The 26,841-nt window shown below is 43.2% G+C and overlaps 1 protein-coding gene across 2 annotated transcripts in view; it reads left to right on the forward strand.

The window, feature by feature from the left end:
• Nucleotides 1-26,841, forward strand: part of LOC126092102 (origin recognition complex subunit 6) — a 77,906-nt gene that overhangs the window by 26,661 nt on the left and 24,404 nt on the right. The window lies entirely within an intron of this gene.

The raw sequence follows: 26,841 nt of genomic DNA on the forward strand, positions 1-26,841 counted from the left end.
AACAGTCATCTGTTTATATACTGGAGCACACATATATAAATAAAAATACTGATACGCTGAGATTTCTCTTGCCTTGAAAATTTTGTTGCAGATTCCTATACAAGGTACCATTTTTGCACATTTCCATTAACTGTTTGGGCCCAAACACCACTGGTCCTTTGTGACTGGCCACAGATGAATTATCTTGCCAGAAAACACACAGGAAAAGATGAGCATTTTGGACTATGTACACTTTATTTCCAGAGTTACATTAAAGTTACAAAATATTACTAACTATCTGATATTTCTGATCAACAATAAATCATTGAAAATTTCAGAAACAAATTGCCAAATCTCCTAATGGGGTGAAAACTGTGCAGTAGATGCTCATGTTTCCATAGTGCATGTAGTACAGAAAGGCAGTTTGTCCTCCTCTAGTGATTAACCCATTGGCTTATACAGCAGGCTCACAGGTTTCAAGTCCATTATTATGTCGCTGGCTGTGAGACAGGCCAAGCTACTATAGCTTCTTCTTACTGTTTCGTCTTTGTTAAAGTCATATGAGTTTTGTCTCTTGACTGTGCGAGTTGGCACAGTGGTTAGCACACTGGACTTGTATTTAGGTGGACAACAGTTCAAACTGTTATGGTGACGAACGAGTCATCGCCAGTGTTGACTGGTGGCCAATGCTAAGTAGAAATCTATAAGTCACAGCAGGTTTGTCAGTAACATCGATAAGGTTCTGGGTGCATGGTCTGGATCTGAAACGACTAAAATAATTAGAAGTCATTGGTAAAAAATAATATATATTGTACTTAACTAGTTGTGCAGGATTCTTCTTGGCTGCATACATATAATTATAAACAGATAGCTAGTGAGGCCTCACTTAGGCTATACATTACTAAGCGCCTTGTTAGAGGTTGCTTCCTATCAACAAGTTGCACAAATGCATGCCGCACATGCACATTGACTGATAGGGCAGTTGTGTGCAACCCAGTGTCCTTGTAAATCTAGGCTTTGGTGTGGTGTGGTGAGTGCACTGGCTGTTGGGTGGTGTAACAAGATGTCAGCCAATAAGCGCTCACTATCTGGAAATGGCCGATGTTTCCTTGATTATGACTGGGAATATTCTTCTAAACTCAGTGTTTGAATTTGAAGGTTAACAATCGATATTGCTGAATACAGTACATCGGAAATACAGCCAAAAAGATGAGACTGAGTTATGAAAAAAGGTGGCGACTGGGTCCCTTCATCACATTTTGCCTCGGTCCAGAATACTTCATGCCGACTGTCCCGTTTTTCCGTTGCTGCCACAATGTAGCAGTAGTTGTGTCACAAGTGCGCCGTGAAGCTGAACATTGCAAGTTGGTTTGGCAATGCCGATTGTGGATTATGTCAGCATTTCCTCTCTCACATCTCCCCTCTCTGCACCGGCTTAAAACGTTCCCTTAACTTTGCCCCCAAGGTGGTGTAAACTGTCTGTTTTTGTGCCACTAAAGTCTTGTTCAGTCACAGAAAGTGTCAATAGGAAGAAAACTGTATGAAGTGAAGCAAAACATCGAGTAAGAATGTAGAATGGAGTTAAACCTGACTACGAAGAAAAATAAAATCGGATAATTTTTAGCATTGATGTTATGTGTTTTTCACAGGAGCTATGAATTTATGGCATAGAACTGGGAAAAATGTAAGATCAGAGAACTTAAAAAAAATCAAAGTTTCATTGTAGATCTATTTAGTTATGTAGAATGTACTTGATTGCTTTCGATATTTTGTCAGCTATAAGCAATCCTTTTCAGGTTTTGTTAGGTTTATCCCTCCCAATCCCATCGAGAAAGGACCCTCCAGGAATTGTGTAGTATGCAAAGCAGCGAAGAAGAAAAGTGATACACAGTATGAGAGCTTCTAAAACAGTATTGTCCTCACTCTCATTGCTTCAGTAAATAGTAAAGATAGATGTATAAAGAATTCCGGTCTGTATACGTGTGGATGGATATGTGTGTGTGTGTGTGTGTGTGTGTGTGTGTGTGTGTGTGTGTGTGAGTGTGAGTGTGAGTGTATACCCGTCCTCTTTTCCCCCTAAGGTAAGCCTTTCCGCTCCCGGGATTGGAATGACTCCTTACGCACTCCCTTAAAACCCACATCCTTTCGTCTTTCCCTCTCCTTCCCTCTTTTCTGACGAAGCAACCGTTGGTTGCGAAAGCTAGAATTTTGTGTGTTTGTTTGAGTGTCTATCGACGTGCCAGCACTTTCGTTTGGTAAGTCACATCATCTTTGTTTTTAGATATATTTTTCCCACGTGGAATGTTTCCCTCTATTATATTCATATCATTAATGTGAACCCAACAATTACGTTTGTTATTGTCACTGTTGCATTTCGAAATCTTTTCTGTCGTCTTATTTTCTTGTTTTGTTTTTGCCAGTAGTTTCACTTTGTATTCACCTTGGTCTGTATACGTGTGGATGGATGTGTGTGTGTGTGTGTGTGTGTGTGTGTGTGTGTGTGTGTGTGTGTGTGTGCGCGAGTGTATACCCGTCCTTTTTTCCCCCTAAGGTAAGTCTTTCCGCTCCCGGGATTGGAATGACTCCTTACCCTCTCCCTTAAAACCCACATCCTTTCGTCTTTCCCTCTCCTTCCCTCTTTCCTGACGAAGCAACCGTTGGTTGCGAAAGCTAGAATTTTGTGTGTATGTTTGTGTTTGTTTGTGTGTCCACCGACGTGCCAGCGCTTTCGTTTGGTAAGTCACATCATCTTTGTTTTTAGATATAGAATACCAGTAAAAATTATACGATTTTGTGAAAAATGTGTAAGACAAAATATGCTGGTTTTCATGAATTTAAATAATAAATATAGTGTCAACTATGGGAAAAAATTTTAGGAAGTCAGTGCGATAGCCATTCAAGTAGTCCATCAAAAGTCATTCATGATGCTGCCAAGTATGTCTTGTGATACAGTTCCTCAGGATCAAGCTACCTCCGTACTAAATTTCATCGAAATCAATTTTGTAATTTAGCCATGAAAACATAAGTCAGAGTTACTTTCCCATTTATAATATTAGTATGTGAATATAAATTAAACAATTTGAGGATCGTATAAGCATAGTATCCATTATGTTGAATTGTATTATCTAGAACATTATCTACTAATAAAAACGTTTTCACAAATATAAAGTTCAAAAGTCAAAGAGTGAATAGCTTTTTCAAAGAGTAAATATTCCCAAATTCACATAATATTGTCCAAATCAATAAATATCTTGTACTACACACATTCTAAAGTAGCTTATGCTCTTTTTCAGTGTTTAAACTATCTCCATACCAGATTTCATCTACAAAATCTGTTCAGCGGTTCAGTCATCAAAACGTAAGACAGAGTTACTTTTGCTTTTATAATATGAGTATGACTTTAGTATATTGAAGATTACATATAGTGCAGTAGGTATTACTGGCTTATAACTATGGAGGACCACTGAACTACTGGTGTGTATTGAAAGCAACACTAAATTATTGGAATTGGTAAGCAAAATTGTATCAGAAAACATGGATTTGTAATAACAGTTAATTCACAGCCAGGCATCAGTTCTTACATCTACTGTAATGTGCCTCTCAGCAGTAACAGATTCTGGAACAATAGGAGGAGACATTGTAGAAAGCACTTCTGAAATATTCAGCACAAAGGGAGACAGGCCACTTCGGTAGCCTCAGCCCAGGTTGAAGCCCCGATGTTGACTGTTAGACAATCACATGGTACTTAGCTCTGTGTTTAACAAACATGTCTGCAGCAGCCAAAAGATTAAGGTTTTAGAAATTTGTATAGTATGCTCCAATTCGAGCTTGGGTTCTTTCTTTAATTATATTTGTTGTGTTGTTCTGCATTGTCCCTTACTGGATCAAAATATTGAAATATATTTACATGTTCTAGTTTTTCTTTTGTCACCACTTAATACGTTAGCTACCGTATTTACTCGAATCTAAGCCGCACTCGAATCTAAGCCGCACCTAAGAAATGAGACTTGAAATCAAGGAAAAAAAAAATTTCCCGAATCTAAGCCGCACCTGAAATTTGAGACTCGAAATTCAAGGGGAGAGAAAAGTTTTAGGCCGCACCTCCAAATCGAAACAAAGTTGGTCCATTGTAATACGAGAGACAATTTAGGTCGAATAAATGACGATACAGCTACAGTAGTATGCTTCGAGTCGTAAGCTTAGCAGTTAAGCTTTACCAGGTAGCCATTGCTATGCGTCACGCGCTCCATCCGTATTTATACGGGTACCCTTCCTTTTTCACGTGCTTCGTCTGGTTTGAATTGATTGTTTATTTTTCTTTGATCTGATAAGCGTCGTTCTCTTTGTTATAGGTGTTTACATCACTCTAAGCTGAAAATGCATTACTGTACTGTGTCATGCACTGTTTGTCGCATTCTGATAATGAGTGTTTACAGCCTGTTGCCTCTCGCGGCATGGCTTGCTTTTGTGCACACTACCGCCGCTTACAATTGGGAGAAAAAAAAATAAAAGAGAGAGAGAGAGAGAGAGAGAGAGAGAGAGAGAGAGGAATCGTCTCATTGGCGAAACAATGGCAAGAGACTGCTATTTGTTGTTACTTACACTGCTGCTTTCTTTGATAATGATCAACTAGAACGAAATAATATACTGCGTATGATAGAAGTTCTGAATGAGAGTTTAGCGGAAATTTTTCTCCGTTTGAAAATCTTCGCAGACGCCTCTGTAGTACATAACATTCTGCACAGAAATCAGAGTCATCTTAGATTTAAAAATCTAGTCAATTGCCGTGTTTCATTTCTGACTATATCACTACTAGGCATAAGAATAATACGAATATAAACATGACATATGTATATTCTTCCGCTTTTGCTCTTGTCTCACTCTAGTTTCGTAGTGTATTAGGCAGACAGGATTTAAATGAGATACCAGCAAACACGAAACAATACATGGCAAAATGTTTATATTCGTATTATTCTTATGGTGAACAGAATACTGCATGTGATTCACAGTTCATAAAAGTTCCTATTAGCAACCATCTCTTCTTACAGGTAGGAAAAAATTCAGAACGTAGAGTTGGCCATATTGACAAACATCCCAAACAGTCTTGCCAGTCGGATTTTCGTCGTACATTGAAATGCTGCTACATTCGAACATGAACAATACGGAATTCGTATTCACTTCGTTCGATAATGTATAAAAATGCAGTGATCGAAACTCGGGGCGGAGTAAAAAGCTTGTCTTACACCTTTTTTTTTTTAATTTATTTACTGACACAGAGGTTTTGGCGCCAGTATTTATCTTTGTGCCTGCAAAGCATGCCTGTGTAGCGCTACATATATTCGATGGCAGAAGTTAGTTGTGGCGGCACCTACCAACATTTTTCAGAACTTCCGCTTACTTTGCACTCGATTCTAAGCCGCAGGCGGTTTTTTGGATTACAAAAAACCGGAAAAAAGTGCGGCTTAGATTCAAGTAAATACGGTATGTGTGTGTGTGTGTGTGTGTGTGTGTGTGTGTGTGTGTGTGTGTGTGTGTGTGTGCGCGCGTGTGTGTGTGTGTGCGCGTGTGTGTGTGTGAGAGAGAGAGAGAGAGAGAGAGAGAGAGAGAGAGAGAGTGCGCCCACACACGGGGTCCGGGGAGGGGGAGGGGGGATGAGTCTTGCTATTGCTATATCCATGTCATTCAATAAGAAACCACAAGTGCCTTGCAGGTCATTCCAAAAGAAGTGCACCCTGGTTTGGTTTGGTACACGTTTGGCTAACCTGAGATTCCTAAGTTCAGGTTTTGACCAATGCGAACAGTCTTATGGAACTGTAAGTCCCTGGTGTTCATCAGTGACTCCCATTTGTCTTGATGATGCATTGTTGTATTATAGACTGATCAAGGATAGAGCCATTCACTACCTTGATTACGAAAGATGGCCAGAGTAATTTTAAAGCTATCGACATTACAAAAAGTCCTGTATTCCAGACTGTTTTTATGTCATCGTTTTGTAGCATTTTATCTGAGCACAACAACAATGCAACAGTGTTGTTGTATGTATATGTGGATACTCCATCAACTGTTCTGTGATGTTCTCTGAATCAGTCCTCATGATTTTCCTACCAGTGAATTCGTAGTTCTCAGTATAGAGATATGTGATGTAAAGGATATTAAGTCAATGAGACACATTCAAAGCTATGGTAGTCTTCATCTAAATTTACTCTGTTCATGCCCAAGATCCCTTTCTGTACCTACAGACAAAAGAAAGGTTGTGTCATTTTACTGGGAGTTACAAAAAGTCAGAATTCAGGAAATGGGGCTGCAGAGTAGTTTCCCGAGGATGAATACATGGTAAACACAATGAAAAAATTGCTGTCCTTGCATGTAATCACTTAGCTAATGACATTAACACACCTCCAAACAGTCAGTTGTGCTATGTGTGGGCTTCTCCTCCAGTGAGAGCACTCACCATTGTGCAGTGGTGGAGGTGAACAAATGTCTGTACACAACATTTTAGCTGAATTTGTTTTTGTTTTTTTATATTAGCATTCAGCGAATCACAATATCCTGAGTTATTGTTTCAGCTTCTTCTGTGTTTCTTTTGGTATTTTAATAACATATTTTAAGTACTTCAGTGCTCCTTCATAGTAACAACTCAGTAATACCTACTGTTCTGTATGTAATCTTCGATATACTAAATCCGTACTCATAAATGCAAAAGTAACTCTGTCTTATGTTTTCATGACAAAAACTGCTGAACCAATTTACAGGGTATCTGACAAGTTTATAGTTGTATGTTGTGTGCACGTGTTAATATATACATATATGTGGGAAATGAGTGATTGAGATTTTAAGGAAGATTTTATGGAATCTGTTTCTCACTTTTAAACTCTTTAGCCACACTTTCCTTGGAATATTTTAGTTTGGGTACTGATACAGCTACATGCGCATCTACAGCCTCCACAAGCCACTTTATAGTGCGTCGCAGAGGGCACACTGTACCACTACTGGTCATTTCCTTTGTTGTTCCACTCACAAATAGAGCAAGGAAAAAATTACTGTCTACATGGCTTCATTTGAGTCCTAATTTCTTGCGTATTATCTTTGTCATCCTTATGTGAAATGTATGTTGGTGGGATTAGAATCATTTCAGTTGTTTCTCAATGCCAGGGATGATTATTATTATGTCGTCCATACAGGATTGTGTGTGTTGGTCAAATGACCCTATGTTTGTACTATACTCCTGCATGAACGATTACTTAAATGTGAAATTTTAAACTCATGCTTTTGTTTTGCTATCTTCCACTGCCACACCAAATGTGTCAATGAGTGACTAAATGGACCTCCTTTGGAATTTTACTAAGAAGCAGAATTTTCTCAGATTGTCAGCCAGGTCTTTTGCTAATGTACGATGGTGCTAGTCATTGCACGTTTCACACGTGGATCATTCCAGAGATGCACGAATCTCTGCTAACCTACGCCTGTCATTTGTGCATTCTCTTTTGAACCAAGAGTGCAACAGTGTTTACTTTGTCAGCATTTTCCAAATTCTGTCGTTAAACCACAGTGGGTCTTCTCCAACCATAATCCACGTAGTGGGCACATTCTTGTTCAGTGCACAATTTACCATCTGTTTAAAATTTGCTTGTAATTCCTCTATGTCTATCATACTGGAACTAAATGATGTCAGTTCATTGTCTAAATGAGATGCTAACAACTGCTTATCTGCTTTTTCTAACAGAAACACTCTCCTAGCCTTCTTGACTGATATATTAACTTTCATAACAATAGCAGCTATGACGACTTACTGCCACCAACCCCCGTCTATACTGACACCATCGATAAGGTCCAGCCTATTTGTCACTGCAAAGTCTAAGATATTTCCATTGTATATGGGCTGATGAATTAGCTGCTCAAGACAGTTTTCGGAAAATGTGTTCAAAAGTACTTCACAAGACTATCTGTCTGTATCCCTGCAATGAATCCATAGCCATCTCTGTCTATACTTGGTAGGTTAAAGTTGCTTCTAATTAGAATTCCATGAGCTGGGTATTTACTCGTTACTGGCCATAGATTTTCTTTGAATGACTATAACTGTCACGACAACAATTCATTCATTTCACCTAAATCTGCTATATGTGACTCGATAACTTTACTGTCACATTCAATTTTGACCTCAACAGAGACAATATTTTTGTCAACTGCAATGGACACTCCCCATGCTTGGTGTCTAACCTGTCTTTCTGTGTATGTTCCATTACTCACTAAGTATCTCAGAGCTTTCAGCTTCGGGTTTCAGCCAGCTGTCAGTCCTGAGAATAATTTGAGTGCGAGAACTTTCTTGGAGTGTGTTGTGCATCCCTACAGTGGGAATCCTACAATTCTGTACTTTATAATGCAGGTCTAGAAATCTGCAGCCAAGACCATCATAGAGTCGAAGGCTTTCGTTGGTACCGTCGACACAGCTCCAAACTGTAAAACCCTGATAAAAGCTGGGAAGAGTGGTGCAAATTGCGAGCTCTACTTGCACCCCACGCATGAGGCCAGCAGTCTTCACCACTTCTGCCAGATGCCTGTGCATCCATGTGACGTGCACTATTAATCTAGACGTGAGCCACAAGTTGCAGATGGCTGCACCCTGCATTCTCGATAGCTGCAGGCAAGTTCACTGCCACGTCTTGGATGAGGCCCTCTGACAGACGTACTTAATGCACACTGGCTTTCTTTCCAGCCATGAACACTATCTTCCTAAGGGGCTCTGTAAGGCACCTAATGTTGGAGATCCTGATAACTAGCAAACTCTCCCCCAGTGGGTCCACAACTCTTTTGTGGATAAATGCGTGGCGAGCACGGGACCCACTAGTGCGGCTCTTTCCTTTCCAGGCTGCGTACCGTCCTTCCTCCCCCTCCCCCCACCTCTTCCCTTCCCCTTCTCCCATACTTTGGGAGTATGTTTCATGACTATGTCCAGAGACCGATGCTTGTAACTGTAAGACATAGTTTCTCTTCTTTGTTCTCTATGCTGAAAAGTCTCTGTCCACCCTTTGTCCTCCTCATTTCCTTGCCTCTTCTCTTTACCCTCTTCTCTACTGCACCGTTTGAGACCTCTCTTCTTTCCTTTTCTTTGTTCCTCCCTTTCTCTTTCTTTCCTCCCTGTGCGTGTCTGAAGGCTGACCCACGTGTAGCCGGTGACGGGGTAACGTGTAATTCCCCGCCCCTGGTAGACTGGTAGGACACTTACGTAGCCCCTGGTAAATGCCAGGCCCAGGGAAGGTTGATTACCCGAGCAGGTACCTTCCGAACATGCCGACTGGTCCCTCCATCCGTTTCTCGGGAGGTGTGACCTGAGGTGTGAACAATCACCTAAGGCAGAAGTGTCCTCAGAGAGGGCCCCCATAAGAAAGGAGCGCACCATTGGAGATGCTGTTAATCATGGGGGATACTTTTGCAATGGTTTTCTCTACATCTATAACTTCTGCTCACAAGCGAAAATTAATGAGTCTCAGCCACAGGCAATTCTTCCATCAGTGCCACAATTCCTAGTTGTTTCTCGGTCTGACAAAGGTCAAGACTTCTCCATTCTCCACAGTCAACCCTTTCATTATTCAGAAAGGTGTCAACACAACTGCAGGTCCTGTAAAGTCTTGTTCCCAATTAACAAATGGCACCTTGTGTTGTTAGAAACAGTCAGTGCCCTCCAGGCACAAAAATTGCTGTGAACTACACTGCTACACACCTTCCCTGTTTGGGTGGAAGCACACCACACTTTAAATACATCATGTGGTGTGGTTTATACACGCTCACTGGACAGAGTGTCCAATGAGGACATTCAAAACTACCTGTCTGACCAGGGCATAACAGCTGTACAAGTCATGAAAAGGGTTGACAAGTACAACCCGTACACTCTTCTTGATATTTGACAGAGTTCAACTTCCATTGAACATTCATGCAGGATATGAGATAATTTCAGTTTGCCCTTACATCCCCGACCCTACACATTGCTACCGGTGTTAGCGGTTTAATCATACTAGCCAGTCATGTTGCAATCCGGCCAAATGTGTTATATGTGGCAGGGATGCCCATGAGGGTGATTGTCCACCTCCATCCCTTCGTTGCATCAACAGTATGGTGACCACGCTCCTTCCTCTAGAGATTGCCCTATTTTCAAAGATGAACGAATTATTCAGGAAATCTGAGTGAAGGAAAAGGTGTCTACATTTGCTGCTCGTAAATTATTTACCAGTCAAAAGCCCACTGTGCCTCTGGCAGGTAAATATAGCACTGTCCTTGCATCTCCTCAGCCTACAAAGGAGGTACCCATGCAGACTTGCGATCTCACCTTTAGTGCCACAGTCATCAGATCTGCCAGCACAAAGATTGCCCACTCAACCTCCCCACTATCACGTGCTCTCTCTATGGCTCACCCTTCATCAGCTCTTGCTAAATCACGAGCACCAAAATCAGATGCCCGGACTTCCAAAAGAGAGCCTTCTCGCAAAGATTTTTTACATACCCTGACTTCACAACCATCGATTCCTCCCTCATCTCGATGTCCTGCTTCCAAGAAGTCTCATAAGAAACAAAAGTTCCTCTCCTTCTCTGCCACAGTGTGTCTCATCTACAGCGCCACCCGGCGGTAACTGCCCTCAGCCGTCTTCCGTGTTGCCGAGGCGCACTGCTGGCGGCCGATCAACCAGCCATTCGTTGGTGACAGGAGCTGGCCCCTAACAACCTATGGATCAGGATCTTCTGCCTTTGGCTGAATGCTGTTCCACGATGTCGGCTGCCGGCTCACAGTGGTCGTTGAGTTGACAGCAACCGTGGTGAGATTCTTCCCTTTTCTGTCCACCCTATGTCAATTATGCATTAGAATACCCGCAGCATTTGAGCCAATCGGGATGAATTGTCGATCCACTTATGATCCAACTGCCCGGTCCTCTTCTGTCCTCAGGAAACAGAGTTGCGTCCCCACTATCGCTCTGTTTTCGCTCATTATCAATCAGTCCGGTTTGATCTCCCCTCTGTTGATGGCACTCCGGTACACGGGGGACGTAAGATTCTTCTCCATGATACTGTCCATTATCACCCAATCCCCTTAAACAGTTCCTTCCAAGCTGTCACTGTCTGTCTTTCCCTTTCTGGATGCACCTTCTCTCTTTTTGCTGTATACATTTCATCGTCCACACCAATGGCAAGGGCTGATCTCCTTCATCTCCTTAGTATCAGCCCCCACTCCCCTATTTGCTGGTTGTGGACTTCAATGCCCAGCACCTGCTTTGAGGACCTCCGTGTCCTTGTCTGCGAGGCTCTCTGTTAATTGACCTCTTCCACCAAGCGAATCTTGTTTGCCTCAACACTGGAGAACCTACATTTTTGTCTGCCTCCACGACAGATTTCTCTCATTTGGACCATTTGGTCAGAACTGTTCAGCTAGCTCAGTGCTTTGAATCCTTTGCTCTTGCTGATACACACTTGATTGACCATTTTCCATGTGTCCTTCGATTACAGCCACAACTGCCATCTATGCGTCCAAGATGCTGGAAGTTTTCACAAGCCAATTGGATGCTTTTCTCTTCTCTAGTGACATTCAGTGACCGTCACTTTCCTAGCATTCACAATCAGGTCAGTTATGTTATGGAAGTTATTCTTACAGCCGCGGAACATTCAATACCTCGCACCTCCGATTTGCCCCGGCGCCCCCCAGTTCCTTGGTGGAACGAGGCGTGCCATGATGCAATACGCGAGTGGAGACGTGCTCTTCGCATTTTCCGCCACCATCCTACGTTGGGCAATTGTATCTGCTATAAGCAGTTACCTGCGCAATGCTGTCGCATCATCCGCGATAGCAAGAAGCCAAGCTGGTACTTCTTTACCAGCTCCTTTAACACGTTCACTCCCTCATCAGTAGTTTGGAGTCGAATTCAATGGTTATCCGGCACGTCTAGTTTCTCCCCGATCTCTGGGCTCACTGTCGCGCATGATACCTTGGTGGACCCAGTCGCAATTTCTAACTCATTAGGTCAACACTTTGCTGAGATTTCAAGCTCTTCAAATGACCAGCCGGCTTTTCTCCAGAAGAAACGAGCAGCTGAAGTGCGACCTCTTGCTTTCTCCTCTCAAAATAGCGAAAGCTATAATACTGTTTTCTCTATGCGGGAACTCCAACACACAATGTCTTCTTCTCGCATCCACGTCCAAATGTTGCTGCATTTATCATACCGTAGTCTGCATTACCTCTTTCGCCTTTATAATCGAATTTGGACCGACAGTACCTTTCCCAGAAGGTGGTGGGAAGCTATCATCATTCCTGTTCTGAAGCCTGGAAAGGACAAACATCTCCCCTCTAGCTATTGCTCCATATCTCTCATGAGTGAAGCCTGGAAAGGACAAACATCTCCCCTCTAGCTATTGCTCCATATCTCTCATGAGTAGTGTATGCAAGGTGTTGGAGCGTATGATGAATTGCCATTTAGCCTGGTGGCTGGAGTTCAGACACCTTTTAACATCTGTCAAACGCAGTTTCTGAAAGCATCATTCTGTAGTTGACATCTTGTTGCTCTCTCCACTTACATCATGAACTATTTTCTCAGGAAACTAAATGGTAGCAATATTTTTTGATCTGGAGAGAGCATGTGATACCTGTTAGAGGACAGGCATCTTCCGCACACTGTTCTCATGGGGCTTTCGAGCTCGGCTACCCCTTTTTATTCATGAATTTATGACAGCGCGTACATTTAAGGTGTGGGTGAACACTACTCTCTCCCGTACTTTCCCCCAAGAAAATGGTGTGCCCCAGGGCTCAGTGCTAAGTATTGTACTTTTTGCCACCACCATAAATCCGATTATGGATTGTCTCCTTCTCGATGTCTCGGGCTCCCTCTTTGTCGACGATTTTGCGATCTACTACAGTTCTCAACGGCCCAGTCTTCTTGAACGACATCTTCAAGGATGTCTCGATCACCTCCACTCATGGAGCAACAAAACCGGTTTCCGCTTTTCTCCCAGTAAGACCATCTGTGTAAATTTTTGGCATCATACAGTTTCCTCTGCCTTCCTTACATCTAGGCTTTGTCGACCTTCCGTTCGTGGATGTCGCCAAATTCTTGGAACTTTTAACAGAAAACTGCTGGTCCTCTCATGTTTCATATCTTTCGGCTTGCTGTGTACGGTCCGTCAACACCCTTCGTGTTCTGAATGGTACCTCCTGGGGAGCGAACTGTGAGTGGTCCTTCTCCGCCTATATCGCACATTAGTGTGCTCAAAATTGGACTATGGAAGCATAGTTTACTCCTCTGCACGGCTGTCTGCTCTTCAGCGTGTCAACTCTGTCCACCACTGTGGATTGTGTTTAGCATCTGGAGCTTTTTACACCAGCCCTGTGGAAAGCCTTTGTGCTGAGACTGCTGAACCTCCACTGTCCAGTCGGTGAGCTGTCCTCCTGAGTTGTTATGCTAGTCATCTGTCTTCCATGGCTGCTCATCCGGTCCATGCCCTTTTTTTCAATGCCTCCTTGGTTTTAGGGTATGCAGGCCGCCCTTCCTCTCTACTACCACCGGGAGTTCTCTTTCCCTCCACTTTCCTAAAACTTTCTTGACAACTGAGGGTACAGTGCTACTTGACTTTGCCCCCGTACCTGCCTGCTCTGTGACCTTTGTCAGCTTCCAAAGGATAATACCTATCCTCTTGTTTATCGTCAGGCATTTGCTGCTCTTTGTGCACAAATAGAGGATGCCACATTTATTTACACTGATGGCTCAAAAACAGCTCAAAAACAACATTTGATGTTGGGAGTGCCTATATTGCTGGCGACACCTCTAACAGATATCAGCTTCCCAACCAGTGTTCAATTTTTACTGAGGAGCTTTACGCTGTTCTCCAGGCTGTCCGATACATCCGTCGCCATAAGCAGATCCAGTATATTATATGCTCGGATTCGCTCAGCTCTCTCCTCAGCCTCCAAGCTCTTTACCCTGTCCACCCTCTGGTCCACTGGATTGAGGACTGGCTCCACTTGGGGGGCATCTCTGTGGCATACCCCTGGATCCCAGGGTACGTTGATATCCGCAGAAATGAGGCAGCCGATATAGCAGCCAAGGCTGCAGTCTCTCTTCATCGACCTGCTGTTCACACGGTTCCCTTAGCCAATCTACAGAGCGTTTTATATCATTGTGTTGCTCTTTTATGGCACACACATTGGCCTACACTTCCCGATAATAAATTATGGGACGTGAAACCTCTTCCCTGTGCTTGGACCTCTTCCTCCCGACCTCGTCATTGGGAGGAGGTAATTTTAACAAGACTACAGATAGGGCACTGTCTTTTTAGCCATCGACATCTTTTAAGTGGCAATCCTCTCCCGCTTTGTCCCCACTGCTCTCAACCGTGGACAGTGAGACACCTTTTACTTCAGAGCCCCTATTTTAATCTGCTACACGCCTGTTTACAGCTGTTGCCTGATATATCTTCCATTTTAGCAGATGACATGCACTCAGTCGGTCTCGTCCTTGAGTTTATCACTGTCAGTGAAATGACATCGGTCATTTGAAGCTCTTTTTTGGGAAAAACAACCCCGCCCCCATTTTCTATGGTAGTTTTCTAAGAGTTCCTTCTGTTTTTAGTTTCCCCCCTGTTTGAGTTTCACTCCCATTGCTGCTGATTCCCCATTCGGTTTTTTACCCTTCCCTAAGCCACAGAATGTGTGTTTATGACCATAGAAGTTTTATGCCCAAAAAAAAAAAAAAAAAAAAAAAAAAAAAAAAACCTAACAAACTCCTGCCCATGTGAGCCTGCTCGAACCCTGCTTTGAAGGAGTGGCCATCTGTTCAATCACAGGGTGAATGGGCAAGGCCAGATGGACAGTCTTCACATTGGCCCTCCACCTCAAGCGACATGACTGCATTACCACCCGCCACATCCAGCTGTGAGGGCAGATCCACCGCTTTTGATACACTAGGGAGGTGCCTCAACAGCTGAGCCTGTGGACAAAACAAGTGACACCTGAGGTGCCCCATGCGACTTTCCAGGTTCTCTGCCACCACCAATACATCCCCAGGCAACAGCCATGAAGGCGACAGATTATAGACAAAAATGCATTCCACTGTTTGTGAACTGAGGCCAGCTCCTCTTGTGTCTGCACACATCCTACCCATCCTAGCAAGACTGTGTGAAGAAGTAAATTTAAAAGAAGAAAGAAAGGTAGATATGAAACTCGCTACTGTGCTGACATGTCACCAATGGACACTGATGCCTTAATGAGCTGTGTAGCTGGCTATTCAGAAGAAATGGAAACTGCAGTACAGACTGCCTGAATTTACACTTACGTTTAAAAACGCAAGATGATACCTCTTAAATAGAAAAACACACATGATATTTAGGAAATATACTACTAATAAAACACAGGAAAAGCTAGATACGTAACTTGCTGCTGTGGAGATGTGTGTGAGGTGACAACTGGGGCGTGTCTGACTACCGTACAAAGCAAACAGATGGTTGTCTTCAAAACAAAAGAAATAAGCTATTAATGTGCTAGAGAGTGAATGAATTTACATGGATAGCTACAAAATGTGAGAATGAACCTCCTAAATAGAGAAACACACACAAAATTTAAGAAATACGCTACTACGAAAACACAGGAAAAGCTAAATACTTACCTTGACACTGTGGAGATTTAAATAGGTGACAGCTGGGACCTGACTGTCATGTTGGACATTCTAAACTAACATTCATCATGTTTTCTGTGTTTTAGGTGTTACACTCAAATATTTTTTCCTTCTGCGTTATATGGAGTCTGAGCTATTAATTTCTTCTTCTAGGCTTTTTTGTTCTTGGTGCTGTGGCTATGTCGTACATATATCCTCAGATTTGTCGCGGATAACCCATCCTGTTGTTTGTTTTCTTTACTATAACATAACTCTTCCCAATCAGTTGCTCTGGGTTTATTTTATTGCCAGTTTAGTGGGATGTGGAAACTAACAATTTATTTTTTCCAGTCCAGATTGTCTTAATGTTTGTGTCAGCTACTCCCATGTAATGCTATATGATTGTTGCTTATGATAAATAAACAGTACATCTTTGTGTTAAAGTGTTTCTCAATTATCTGTCTCATTAAAAATAACTGGTCTACAGCACTTCTCTCTCTCTTCAGAATCTCTGTTGTAATTCACTGATTATTTTCTCTGCATAACCTTCAATTTATTTGTTGATTGTTCTCACTAACCCTCAAGTCTCTCAGGCCAGTACTGTTTTTTGTCTTGTGATATTCCACATAATCCTGTAAACCATAGTGCGCTCGTCTGTGTACCTTCCTATTAGATGGCAAGCTACATGTGCCTAACTCTTGCACTGTCACTACACTTTATTTCTTCTTTTTGGATATTGAGAAGTTCTACAGATATACCACATTGTTTGTGTGTCCTGTTGTTCAGTGTTACTGTTTCTCCATAACAGAGAAAATTGGACCTTCTATGCAACATGTTTAACGTGAGACAGAGCTGGATCTTCAAGAATGACACAGTATATTCTCAGGTGAAGACTTATGACAGTGATAATGACTCAAATTTAAAGATATTTAGTGTCGATGACATTACTTTGGAACAGAAAAGGAAAAGTGATGAAGTTGTGACACCTGGTAATGATGAAGAATCTTACTTCTTTGGTATTAACATACGTTTTCAATGGAGAAAACAGGAGCTACCAACTAACCTAAAATAAAACAGCACATCATTGTCTTCCAGCTGCCTGGGCTACGACAGATGTCAAAAAGTCTCAGGGGAAAAAAGGTTTGCTGTTTTGGAGGTATTTAATCTGTTCTTTAGTCAACATATGCTAGAAGAAATCATTCTATGGACAAAGCTGAAAATATGTGATCTTAGAGAACAGTGCACTAATGATCTCTTATCCTTATCTACAAGACGATGAGATTATTGAATTGAATGCACTAATTTTCAAATCTGTGAATGAAAAGGTGTGCTCTTTTTTTTTTTTTCAATCTGTGGAACAGGCAGAGATGTTTTCAGATGCACTATTAGTAAAGTAAGATTTCTGTTTTTATTATCTGCACCTGATTTGGCAACCCAGTTGTTGGGCAGGAAAGAAGGAATGTAGACATGTCAGCTGCAATTTCACAAATTTTTCTGCATTCTACTGGTACTAGTCACCTTCGCTACTCTTATAAGTGCAATAGCATGTGTGTGTCGAAATGCTTGTACTTTTGTGTGGAAGGTGTGAGCTTAGAATGTATATGCCTTACATACCAGCAGTGAAGCAGCTGAGAATGTAGCACGAAAGTGATAGAGACTGCCTAGAATGTTCCTGTTCCTTCTAGGATGTTCAAGAATGTTCCATTATCCTGTTGTGGGGATACGTTGCAGCTCAGAGGAGTATATATAAGCGATGGTGAGACACATGTGTCATTGTACTTTCAGAACTCGATTAGAGTAGCTGAAGGAAAAATGGAAGTGATCGGAAGTTAAATAAATATAAGTGAATTGCTTAAGCTAGTGAACAGAGTATTAAGTGTAATTTTATTATATTAAGTAACAAAGAGATCTTGCCAGTGGTGAAATTAAAAGACGGCAACAGAAAGAACAGCAAGGAAATGAATAGATGAGGTATGAGAAGCATGTTTAACTTCACAATAGAAGAAAATGAATAGGTTGAGAGAAAACTTTAACAGATGTATTAGAGAAGATGACTGAATGAGACACTCAGTAAGCAGACAGAGAGAAATTGCTGAAGAAACAAGATTACAAAATAAATCAATTAGTGAACTTTATGAAAGAATACAATCACAAGAACATGAACAAAACATTAGCATATGAGAAGTGCAAAGAAGAAGTAGTAGTAGAAATTACAGTTTCACAGGAGATTGCAATAAAGACTAGAACAGAGACAAAGATGTTGTCTCTGGCAAAATGGATCATGTGTGCCAGTTCTGTGGTGCCAAGAGATTCAGTAGAGAAACACCAAGAATGTGTTGCATGAGTGGAAAAATTTGATTAGCACTACTGGAAATTTCTCCACCAGAATTATTTAACTACATAAGTGGAAAAACTCTGGAATCAAAACATTTTCTACAAAATATCAGACCATACAATACTTACTTTCAAATTACCAAATTTGGTGCTACTTCCATGTGCTGTGAAGAACATCAGTTCAGTCCTGTGTTTTCAATAAAAGAGCAGATATAGAATTGAATCATTGTCACAATTTCCAAACAAGTCTTATAAATGTTTGCAGGTTTATTTCGGCAGTAATGAACAAATGACAGTTAATTAACATCATGCAAATACAAATATAGAGCACTGGATCAAATAGTGTAAGTGTGAAACTGTGATTTGAGAACCAACAAAAGACTAGTTGGAGAACATGATCAGCAATTCAGTGCAGATCAAGAAATGAAAGAGGACTACATTTGAAATTAGGCTGCTGTTGAATAGGTAGTGTTGAATACTTAAATGGATATAAGAGTATTTTTGAGCATTCAAGACTATTTCTGAGTGTCAAACACTAACACTTTTATGATTTATTTAAGTATTTATTTGTACAATGTTCTTGAGCGATCTTGAATGTTGTACAGTGTTCTTGAGTGATGTGGAATGTTCTTAGAAAACAAATGAAGACTACGTGAAGCGGATCTGTTTCAGCTAGTTCAGTTGTAATTCCTTCTTCTCATGAAGCCTTTTTTAGTCTTTAATCCTTGTATACTTTTTTCCATTTATTCTTTAGATAGAATTTTTTCCTTATATTCGTATATATCATCTTATATCTCTTGTTTCACATGGAATTTAAAATATTTATTAAAAAAATGTTTCCATAAATGGATGCAGCTTACAAGGGGAAGGCCTCAGACACGGCCAACCGATTCGGCTCAGATTTTGCAGGTCGCTTCTGTACAACTTAAAATGAAGGAATCTAAGATATTTTTGGTCAACACCCCCGCGTTTTTGAGAAAATCTCCCCTAAAGGTTATAACGAGCAACCAACTCAAAATTGGCCAGATCGATAGATAATTGTAAAGGTATGGGGTCCAAAAATGCATACTTTTCCAGAAATCAAGGTAAGAAACCTTTACAACTGCTGCTTCTGTACCCACGTGGTAAATGCTTTTTCGCCGGCAGCACCTATAGCGCAACGGCCACGGTAACTGGCTGAGAATCGTACAACGCAGATTCGAATCTCGAAAAAACCTACCGGGTATTTTTCTTTTCGTTTGTATTTTTCCATATCTCAGCTGATAGGGATAGTAGGATTAATAAGGTAAGTAAATCAATAAGGAATGATAATAATAAGGTAGGCAAATGAAGTTCTCGAACCTCTTGGGATAGTAAACAACTAAAATGATACTCTAGGTCGCTTTACAATGGCTCTTCCAGTCACTGTTACGTGTCCTCACTTCTCTTCGAACAACTAGATGGATGGTACTTGTCATATAAACATTCGAAACAAATATACTCACGGCACCAAGAACATCTAATGAATGCAATCTTTCGACAACTACACTGTTCCTTCCGAAGATTCGACGGAAAACAAACTTGGTTTAGATTTAAAAATATGTCTTTTTCGGTAATTAATTTTGATGCGTACCACACATACGGTATCATTGCCTGCAAACTCGGTGCTGAAAGTTGGTTATGAATTATGCTGTGAATAGTTATTGCATCTGTGCGGTTGTGCAATTCCCACTGGGTTTCCAGAAGCACACTGCAATTCTGAAGCCTGGAAATAAAGTTTTTAACCTGGCGATAGAAATAAACATCACACGGTTGGCATACAGGTGTGCATGGTGTGCAGTTTGGCGGTATTACTTTTACTGTGCACGTCGGCTGACCCTCGCCATCTATAAACTTTGTATCATATATTGCAGTATTAACTTGTCCACTCCAGGAATCCAATATTAGACAAAACTTGGTATCAGAAACGTATGGTTTTAAAACATTCTCAAGAAATGTTCTGTAAATCGCATTCTTCAGTTTCCCAGATTTGGAGCAGGTAATGTAAACATTTTTCAACAAGTCGGTTAAACGATTGACCTCTTCTATAACCCGAGGGCCAAATGTAGCATTCGTTTCTTGTAAACACAGGAAAACCTTAGGCAACACTTTTCAAGAGGCTGTGATGGCATATTGCGCCATGTACGAATGTGTTAATTTGTTTTTGCTACCAACTGCGACAAGGGTTCGTTTTTCTCCCTTATGCGATAACGTGCGTCGAATGTTCACCCGATACTTGCATCCTGTTTGATCAGTGTTGATCATGTAATCACGATTAAAACCAGTCATAAGTGACGCCGTTTGCGTGCTGAAAAGAGCCGCCACTTTCTGTATATCTACTATATTTCATACCTCCTTAAGAGAGACGTATTTAGTGACATGCCGTTGATGAATTTTATACTCCGATTTGAAATTTCTTGCCCAAGATAATGATGCAGCAAACATAAAATCCTTGTTGGCCGTATATTGAAGCGCTGCACCTGCAGCCCACTCCTGAAGTATTCTCGTTGTTACATTCTCGTTACGACAACGAGATTCGACAAATCTGTCGTATGTCCATTTATTAATCGCCTGGCATTTGTCGTATCTTGTCCCTCCTTTAACAATATCACGTTCCCGCAATTTCAAGTCCTTCTTCCTTTTCAGGGCTGTTGTTGCTCCATTCTTTTGCAGTGTTTGTAAGTTCCAATTTGGATGATTCCTGGCAGTGCTACCGCCTTTACTTTTACTTCAGGGTGTATAGCGCCGTAGTTCAATCTTTTAGTTCATAATACTCATCAGGAACAGATGATGCACATATTCCCAGTGGTGTGGAGATTTCCAAAGTGTTATGACCATTTTGCAATTCACTAGTCGGGATATCTTCCACTGAATCACCTTCTGCTTCGTCTTCATGGTATAGTACTTCAGTATCAGCTGAAGTCATTTTGTTCGTCAGCTCCAAAAATCGCTCGACGATAGCCGCTCCTATCAATCTGGAACGCCGAGAAACAGAACTGCCTGCTTCCGGTACTGCATTGATAATGCATCTGTCTTGCAACACTTTTACAAACCAAAACGCACTGTCTGTAACTTCCCGCTTGCCATCGTCTGTGACAGGCTCCTAACTATACATTACAGCGCTAGTCGGAGGGTGTACATCCTCCATTATTCAGATTATGCACCTGAATGATGTGACACAACAAACAATAACAAGTTACTACAGTATAAACAGACGAGCTAATTACTACAAACTACACACAGTACTCGTCATATGTTACTTACGGAAGAACACTGTATTCATTCACAAAACAATTTCATTCGGCGCATTAACGATGGAAAAATCATTATATGTATCCACGAGGTTCACGGCAGCCTAATGACGGAAAACAACTCTTTCCGATTGACTTCTATAAGGCTCGTGCTGAACACCTTCACTCTTCCAGGTTCACAACTGTGACATGACGAAGAGGCAACTGGGACAACATAACTCTCCCCGTGTGCATTCCATCCCGTGCCTCGTTGTAAACAAGCGTCGCGCAGTTGGCTATCTGTGATCCCTCGTGAGGAATTTGCAGCACTCTTATCGGAGTTGTTTTCATGTGAGAAGGCTTAAAAGTTTAATACTTTACTAACTCACGGCGTTTGGGAAATTAGTTTGCCTACCTTATTATTATCATTCCTTATTGATTTACTTACCTTATTAACGCTCCTATCCCTATCAATTGAGATATGGAAAAATACAAACGAAAAGAATAACATCCGTGAGGTTTGTTTGAGATTCGAACCTGGGTTTTCCGATTCCCAGCCAGTTACTTTGGCCGTTGCGCTATCGCTGCTGTCGGCGAAGAGTGTTTACCATGAGGGTACAGAAGCGGCAGTTGTAAAAGTTTCTTTCCTTGATTTATGGAAAAGTTTGCATTTGCCGACCCCATACCTCATGATGAAAAATGCTCTAGTTACAATATCCATCGATCCCTCCAATTTTGAGTCGATTGCTCGTCATAACATTTAGGGGTGATTTTTCTCAAAATTGCGGGGGTGTTGACCCAAAATATCTTAGATTCCTTCGTTTTAGGTTGTACACAAGCAACCTGCAAAATTTGAGCCGAATCGGTTGGCCATGTCTGAGGCCTTCCCCTTGTTAGTTGGGTACTTGAGCAGTGTTTGCACATTCTGGCTGGCCTGGCATACTATTTAAATGCTGTGATGTGTCCAGGTAGTCACTGCTGCTTTCACTAGTGCTACCTATTCCACATAGGATGTATCACATGCATTTAAAAAGCTCTGATGAGTAACTGGTAGCAATGCTTCCTCTTAGCATAGTACTCTTGGCCAGTGTTGTCGTTCTCTTGACTTCATTAAAGACACCTATTGTTTTTCTCCACATTGCTATCGAGATACCAATTTAGAAATTTCCTCGTAACTTAATTTTCAACACTTTTATTGCCAGATTAACATTCATGCTTGTGTATATAACTGTTGTCATGCCTTTTCCCCCCCCTCCCCCTCCCCCTCCCCCTCCCCAATTCCATGTCCATCCCCAGCATTCAACTTGGCATTAGACAAAAGCAAGTAATTTACCTCTTGGGGGAACCCAAACTAGGAAAAAAAACAGTCTTTGCTTGAAAAAGTTGTCGGGTTCAGCTAAACTGGTGGCTGTCCGACCTTTGCTTCACGTGATTCAGAAGAATAAAGACCTTCAGTTCAGCAACAATAACTGTATTGCGAGCGCGTATCTGACAACACCCGGCATGCATGGACTGATCAGAGTTACTTCTGTAGTTATTGGAGAGAAAACAGTACTCGTCCACACAAGCCAGGAGGCACGGAACTACCAATTAACTCAAAAAACAAGGAATAATAATAATAAACAGAGCGTATATAAAAGCTAGAAAACACAGCGTCTCTAGAGGTTGGGTGCGGAACTACACAGACGTCATGTTCAGTAATTACAACTGCACAGCACTGCACTGGCACACACGCACACTCCACACACACCGGCGAGCTTGAATTAGCATGCGGCAGTGTCGCTACATCAGCACCCCCCACCCCCCCACCCCCCCATCCCCCCAGGGCGGAAGCGGAGCGTCGACGTCGAGATACCGTGCCGGAAAGTGCACCTGACGTCCAGAACGGGTCATCCGCGTTGGAGGAAGAGGAACAGCGTCAGGAGGCAGATGTTGTGCTGCGTTGGGCGGCAGATGTTGAAGATCCAGCGCCGGAGATGTGGCGTCAGTGTTTGGAACAACAGTAGGTGGATGCCTACGACAAGGTGCTGCTAGTGGGGTGTCAGGAAAAACATACGCAGGTTTTGCCGTTCACTAGGATATCCATCGTGTGGGCACTGCGCCGTAGCACTTCATATGGACCAGAATAAGTGCGTGTAGAGGCGGTTTAACGCCCTCAGTACATGACGTGATGACATTGTTCCAGGTCCTGGTGCCCGAAAGTGGGCGGCTTGCCATGACGTGTGGCTTTCGGAGGGCGAATCTTTGATACATGGTCCCTCAAGCATCGCAAGAAATCCGGCTGGCCAGTAGCAACTGTCTCTATGGCATCAGCGTTTACAAAGTCACCAGTAAGGCGCAGTGTTTCTCCATAAACCAGTTCTGCCGCTGACGACCCCAGGTCTGGTTTGAAAGTCGTCCGTAAGCCTAACAAGACCACTGGTAGTGCAGTTGTCCAGGTTTCTTTGTGGCACATCAGCGTGGCCTTCAAACAACGGTGCCAGCGTTCGATCATTCCCTTGCTTGCTGGGTGATAACTAGTGGTCTTATGGTGGGTGTAACCACAGAACTTGGCCAGCTGTGAGAATGGGTCTGATTCAAATTGCCGTCCGCGGTCAGTGGTAATATGTAGTGGGCACCCAAATCTTGCCAACCAAGTCATTGCAAAAGCGGAAGCTAATGTGTCTGCTGTGATATTATCCACCGACACTGCCTCCGGCCAACGTGTAAAACGGTCGATCATTGTAAACAGATACCTCTGTCCTTTCGAAGGTGGAAGTTGTCCGACTACATCCAAATGAACGTTGGCAAAGCGGGCGGTGGTATCAGGAAAATCGACAATCGGTGTGTGTACATGGCGGTTAATCTTGCAGCGTTGGCACTGAAGACGAGATCGGACCCACTCGTGGCAGTCTTCTTCCATGCCCGGCCACACGAAACGTTGCGATACTAGGCGGAATGTCGGGCGTACCCCTGGATGGCACAGTCCATGTACTGTATCAAAGGCTTGTCTTCTAAAAGCTGGCGTCAGAAAGGGACGAGGTCGGCCACAAGAAACGTCGCAGTATAGCTGTGTACCTTCCCCCGGAACATCAACGAGTTTCAGTTGCAATGCAGAAGCCGTATCTTTAACGTAGAACTCAAAGTGATGAAATTAACGGGGGGAGCAGTTGACACTATTCCGAACCGCCAAGAGCTCACGGTCATATGTGCTCCATTTTCTCTGTGCAGGCGAAAGCTTGTGGGGATAATTCGCCAGTGGCTGCCGTGCGTTGTCCGACCATTGTTGTAACGCGGCTCCAATCGACATCTGGCTCGCGTCTATGACAATTGCTAATGGCACGCCGAGCCGTGGGTGTGCGAGAAGTGCCGCGTCGGCCATGCTCTTCTTTGTTGCCTCGAACACAGAACACATGTCCTCTGTCCACTGTATCAGAGACATACTATTTACTTTCGGGCCTGATAATGCTGCTGTCAAAGGTTCCTGCAGCTCCGCAGCGTGGGGAAGGTGTCGTTGATAAAAATTGAGCATCCCCAAAAAATGACGTAATTCTTTGATCGTAGTTGGTCGGGGTAGCTGCAAGATAGCGTCCACCTTCTCACACAGAGGAAGAGAGCCTTCAGCATAAATCTTATGGCCAAGAAAAGTCACCTCTGACTGCGCAAAAACACACTTGTCCACGTTCAAGATGACACCGTAACACTCCAATCGCTCGAAAATCTCTCGCAGATGTTGTCGGTAGTGTTCGTGGTCAGCAGAGAACACTAGCACATCGTCCAGGTAGGCGAAACAAAACGGCAGCCCCTGGAGAACTGAGAGAAATCTGTGTATACGCTTTAGCGCAGTCCAGAACTGTGAACACCATGGCACCATGTAAAGCGTGATTATAATCCCTCAGAAACGGAACGGGATATCTGTCCGGCACTGTTCGCGCGTTGAGCGCACGGTAGTCACCGCATGGGCGCCAAGCTCCACCCTTCTTCGGAGCAAGATGTAATGCGGAGGACAACGGGCTCTTAGATGGCCGCATTATGCCCTCGCAAATCGTGGCGTCAAATTCTGCCTTCGCTATCAACAGTCGGTCCGGAGTCTGAGGCCTAGGTCGGCATGCTATTGGGGGACCATCAGTCATTTGAATGTGATGCGCTGTGTCGTGGTATGAACCTGGGAACGCCGGTCAGCCTGGTCAAGTTTGGATAGTTAAGCAGGAATTCAGTGTACTCACCCTCCGTAGCGTGGACCAACTTGGCACTGTGCATTGCGGTGTTGCGACGGAAACCCATGGCTGCTAAGCCAGTGACGTTGTCTACCAAGCGTGCATTCGCGACGTCCGGCAGCAGGTGGTTGTGCGCCAGGAGGTCAGCCCCGATGATCGCCTCCGTGACGTCAGCCACTGTAAAATTCCACTTGTATGGGCGATGTAGGCCGAGATTAAGCTCCATCCTGTGTGTGCCATATGTTGCAATGGCAGAATTGTTGGCAGCCGTCAGACGGAAGGCAGTTGGCGGCCAGCAACGTTGTATGGCTGTTTGTGGTATGATACTCAGGTCCAACCCAGTGTCAATTAAAAACTTTATGCCGGAACTCCTATCGGTAACAGACAGGCGCTTGGAGGATAACTGGCAGTCGGTTGCACCTATTGTCAACCGCCGGTGGTGTTCAGGTGCGAGTATGGTGATGTGCACTTCCTTGCCTGATAGCCGAATCGTCGGTGGTACCAGCACAACGGTACCTCGCCTTGCGGAGTGGTAGTACCCCCAGAAGATCTGCTTCTCGAACGCCGCCGTCTGTATCGGCTTCTTCTATTGTTGTCGTCGTCACGTGCCAGCAGCGCACTGACCTGGGCGCACAAAAGCTTAACCTTGGCCGCGAGTGAATCGTGGTCGACCCGTGCTACAGACGCGGTACTGTTTGTACTGTAGTCCAACGCCGCGACTGCACTGACCTGAGCCGGTGTTATCGCATCCTGAATCCGGTCTGCTAGCTGCGCCAAGTCATTCAGCGGCATGTCCGTTGTGGCTTTTATTTGCGGCGGCAACCTACTGCTCCAAAGCGTTCTGAGCAAACTGTCTGGCAAAGTAACGGTGTCAACTTTGCTGCGTAGATCACTCAGGTATTGAGAAGGCTTCCTGTTGCCAATTTCTTCCTGTGTCAGAATCTGACGTATCCGGTCCTCTTGTGACACGGCCGCCTGTCGAATCAGCTCTGATTTTAGCCTGGCATAAGCTCCAGCCTCAGGCGGTGCTGTGATTATGTCCTGCACCTCGGCTGCGTAACATTGGTCGAGCTGGCTCACAATCAGCACAGATTTAGTTGCTTCGGCCATTATTCCAGCGCAGCCAAAACTTGCCTCTGCCTGTGCGAACCAGAGTACCAGGTTATCGGGCCAGAACGGCGGCAAACAGACTGCAACCCTGGAGATGGCCTGCTGTTCGGTCATTATGTGCTCGTTACTTACGTAGCTCACGCCTGCTTCTTCTTAATCATGTTGGTGTCACCACTTGTCGGGTTCAGCTAAACTGGTGGCTGTCTGACCTTTGCTTAACGTGATTCAGAAGAATAAAGACCTTCAGTTCAGCAACAATAACTTTATTGCGAGCACGTATCTGACGACACCCAGCATGCATGGACTGATCAGAGTTACAAAATTTGCTTCCGGCCTCTACAGAAGGATCCTTAA

This window comes from Schistocerca cancellata, chromosome 7, assembly GCF_023864275.1.
Source record: "Schistocerca cancellata isolate TAMUIC-IGC-003103 chromosome 7, iqSchCanc2.1, whole genome shotgun sequence".
Classification (NCBI taxonomy): Eukaryota; Metazoa; Arthropoda; class Insecta; order Orthoptera; family Acrididae; genus Schistocerca; species Schistocerca cancellata.